General features: G+C 33.6%; 1 pseudogene; it reads right to left on the bottom strand.

Annotated features, from left to right (window-relative positions):
• Nucleotides 1-601: 601 nt before the first annotated feature.
• Nucleotides 602-3,441, bottom strand: LOC145584126 (heat shock 70 kDa protein 18 pseudogene; annotated as a pseudogene).
• Nucleotides 3,442-4,716: the final 1,275 nt, after the last annotated feature.

The following is a 4,716-nucleotide window of genomic DNA, read 5'->3' as shown; positions in this document are numbered from 1 at the left end:
CCGAACCAACCCGAAATTATTTAAAACCGACCCGAACTAACTCGATAATAATTCCAACCTGTTACAAATCGAAAATCGATATACCAAACCCAAAACTGAACCGAAAACCCGATTGACACCCCTAATTTTAACACAAGCTGAACATTCAATTGACTATGATTCCTAGCAATAGCTTAGAATACCGTAGTTATAGGGGATTAGAAGCAAGACAATTGAAAAAACGAAGCTTTTGTGTAAAATAATATGCAGTGAAAAGCTTGCCTTCATTCATTAGAGATGCCCTCAAGGCCTCAATATATAGTGTACAAACCTAGAAAATACGATACTATCTATCTCATTAATGTTCTTCAACCCAAATCAAACACTTACAAATGAAATTCAATCAAACAAATTACAAGTGACAATCAATGAAACAAACTAACGAAAGAATAACTTCATCCTAAATTTGAGCAATCATACTAATTGAGTATCAAATTAAAGTGTCTAGAATGCATAGAATTATAATCATAGTTATTACTCTAACATAGATGAATAATGTTAAAACTTGACAAGTCTGCTTAATGGGGTACGGTAATAATGAATAATGGTAGCAGCGCCTTTGTCAAGGCATGTCTCCAATTATAGGGTCGAGAATAATCTTAAGTTCATTCAACTTTTCATTGTATTCAGAAACCTGAGCGAGATTGAAATTCCAGTCGAGCCAGTGGATTGTCCTCTCAATTGCATCCTTCATCTTTTTAGCATCCTCCTCTCCAAACTTGTTCCAGCAAACTTCCACCATGTCCCACTTACTTTCAGCATACCTCTGTAATGCTAGCTTGGCGTTAACAACTTTTTTGTGCTCCTCGTCCTCTGCCTTGTACTTATTAGCCTCGTCTACCATTCGATCAATCTCTTTTTTGATAACCTACCACTGTGATTTGTAATACTGATTTGTTTTTTGTTATCAGTTCCTATATGTTGTGCTGACACAGTAAGGATACCGTCATTGTTGATTTCAAAGCAGACATCAAATTCTTCGTGACCTGCCTGTGCTGCAGGGATATTGTACAGAACAAACGTACCTAGCAGGTTGTTCTCTAAGGCGATGGGACTTTCACCTTCGAATACATTAAATGACACCCCTGTCTGATTGTGCTCTGAAGTACACATCATGTTTGACACTTTCACTGGAATGGTTGAATTTCTTGGGATGAAAATGGCCATCTCACCACCATTATTAGTCTCAACTCCAAGGGACAAAGGAGTGATGTCTACTAGAGTAAAGTCTTTATTGTCACGTACACCGCTCAAGATTGCCGCTTGAATCGCAGCACCATATGCAACAGCCTCATCCGGGTTAATGCTTTGGCAGAGCTCCTTCCCATTAAAGAAATCTTTCAACAATTCTTGAACTTTTGGAATCCTAGTTGACCCACCAACTAGAACAACATCATCAACATCACCCTTTTTCATTTTGGCGTCTTCCAAACATTTCTTAACAGGATTTACACAATTTTTAAACAAATCCAGGTTCAACTTTTCGAACCTGGCACGGGAGATGGTCGAATTAAAATCAATACCCTCATAGAGACAATCTACATCAACACTAGTCTCGGTAGCTGATGAGAGCATCCTTTTCGCCCTCTCACAAGCATATCTTAACCTCCCAATAGCCCTGCAATCTCCACTAATGTCCTTGTTATGTTTCCTCTTAAATTTAGACACAAAGTAATCAACCATTCTACTGTCAAAATCCTCACCACCTAGATGGGTGTCTCCGTTAACTGCTTTCACTTCACAAGCCTGTTTACCAATTCTAACCAAAGATACATCAAATGTACCACCACCAAGATCAAAAACTAACACGTTCTTAGCCGTCTCTTTCCTATCATTGCCCATTTTATCAAGACCATAGGCAATGGCAGCAGCCGTTGGTTCATTGATAATCCGCATGACATTGAGTCCAGCAATGGTACCGGCATCTTTTGTTGCCTGACGTTGGGAATCATTGAAATAAGCAGGGAAAGTGACAACAACATTTTTCACTTCCGAGGCAAGGTAGGTCTCTGCAGTCTGTTTCATCTTCATCAGGACCATTGAAGAGATCTCTTCCGCAGTAAATTGCTTTTCTTCGCCTTTATAAGTGACTACGATAACAGGTTTGCTGTCTTCAGACGGGGAAATAACCTTAAAAGGCCAGAGTTTCAGGTCATTCTACACTACTTGATCAGAGAATTTTCTGCCAATAAGCCTCTTTGCATCTGTAGTTTATTTCAATGAATAAAAAGCCAATTATAAAAAATTGACACATCAAATTTTGTAAATTTTGTAATACAGACGGTAAACATTTTCAAAAAAAGTGACACATAAATAGTTAATGTGCTTTAGGAGACAAATTTAAAAGACTTACGGAGTATATCTCATTCATTTCCTCAATAATGCATTTTCAAGTATTACTACTTTCGTTTATTATACCAGGTTATTCGAATGCTTTCTTCTCATTAAGTCTTTGGAGACCAATATTAACTTTCCAAAGATGTATATAAATATATTAAAACTGTGGTATCTTTACCAAAAACGAAAAAAAAAAAAAAAAAAAAAAAAAAAAAAAAAAAAAAAAAAATCAGCAAACATATACCTATAATTTTAATCTAAAAATATCTAAATTAAATTTGATATAAATACATGTATATTTACAGCGTAAAAATTACAAGCAGTGTGTTTATATTAATCAGTAAAAGTTAGAAGTAGTTTTAATTAACTAATAATATACCATAAAATATAATTGTGCTTATTTTATTTTTTTAAAACCCGTTAAGATATTGATATAATTGTGGTTATAAGGTAGTGTCAGTTTACAACAAATACAAGTATTAGTGTTCTTTAAAAAAAAAAAAAAAAAAAAAAAAAAAAAAAAAAAAAAAAAAAAAAAAAAACTACAAGTATTAGTTTTAACAACTGAACAACAACAAAAAGTTTCAATTAATCAACATAAATTTTAATTGTAAATATTACTTTCAACTTATTAATTGGGTATTTGATTAGTTCAATTTAACATAGACCCTATTGACATATATTGGCACATATTAAGAGAATCAACCGTTGCAAAATTAAATTGTAACATGATATATCAAACACAATTAAAAATATATGAAGATTGAAGGATAGAGAAAACGAACCAAAAATAGTATTAATTGGATTAGCAGTAGCCTGATTTTTAGCAGCCTCGCCAACAAGGCGTTGGGTTTGATTGAAAGCAACACAAGACGGTGTCGTTCTGTTTCCTTTATCATTGATGATGATTTCAACACGGCCGAGCTGCCATACTCCAACACAAGAGTATGTCGTCCCAAGATCGATTCCTATTGCCGGCCATTCTTTATTCTCTATTTCCACCCTTAGTTTTTTTTGGTGATATTGCTGTTTATAAAGAGAAGAAATAAAAGAAAGGATGGACATTTGAAGGAATTTACGTCGGATAATGCAAAGAAAAAATTGTTAGGGTTTTTGTTTGAAGCAAGGAGGCGTAGACTAATTGGGATATTTTTATAGGAAGTGTAGGCTACTTTTCATTTATATATATATATATATATATATATATATATATATATATATATATATATATATATATATATATATATATATATATATATATATATATATATATATATATATATATATATATTTTAAGGAAGGAAGTGTAAACTACTTGGAATTGTTTTAGTGTTTACTAAAATCTTTTGATGCACCACAAACAATCGTCAAAATGGTCAATATTTGCACCACAAACAATCTTGCTAATCAAATCCGTTACATTACAAGAATACTTTTAATAAAAAAAAATTATAAAAGTTTTGTGTAAAGCGGACTCACGTGAGCCCGGTCATACAAACAGAAAAAAAAAAAATTAAGGAAAAAAATCTTAATGATAAGAAATTAGATAATAACAATCAGATATTAGATTATAATGGTCAGAAATTAAATTATAGTTGTTAGATATTAGATTATAAATATCAGATACCATATTATAATTGTCAGAAAATAAGTTATATATATCAGAAAATAGGTTATATATATATATATATATATATATATATATATATATATATATATATATATATATATATATATATATATATATATATATATATATATATATATATATATATATATATATATATCAGAAATTATATTATAATGGCCAGGTATTAAAACCCTTCCTTCCTTCCTCTATTTCTCTCTCCTCAACAACCCACAGGTTAAGCTTCTTCATCGACCACAGGCAGTCCCAATCCCATACTTTCCTTTAGTCTCGAAAAGTCATCGATTATGGTCGAAATTCCCTGATCGGCTTCTCATTAACATAGACTTATTGGCGATGCAGAAGCCGAAGTGTTAGAGGTTCTTCCTGTTCCTTGCTCAACACCTGGATGGTTATCTGGTGTCGGTGGCATCACCACCGTGTAATCCATGCCAACCGACATGTTTGTATCGTCGTCTCGAGATAGGCTGAGTAAACGTCCACTTGATGTTCTTCTTCCAAACCTTACTGCTTGTGGTGGCCATCAAAGCGTAGCGAAATCGCAGCACGTCGACGGTGGGTGTAGCGTTTAGAGTTTGATGACGGTGGTGTTTAATTGCTGCGATTTGAGGAAGGTGGGTTGTTAGTTACTGCGTTTCTAGGTTAAGGAGGGTGGAGGAGGGCCGGTCTGGGTTTGAGCTCTTTTGGGTCGG

This window comes from Chenopodium album, chromosome 16, assembly GCF_948465745.1.
Source record: "Chenopodium album chromosome 16, dcCheAlbu1.1, whole genome shotgun sequence".
Taxonomy (NCBI): domain Eukaryota; kingdom Viridiplantae; phylum Streptophyta; class Magnoliopsida; order Caryophyllales; family Amaranthaceae; genus Chenopodium; species Chenopodium album.
Note: the sequence above shows the minus strand (reverse complement) of the source record. Positions and strands in the feature narration are given on the sequence as shown.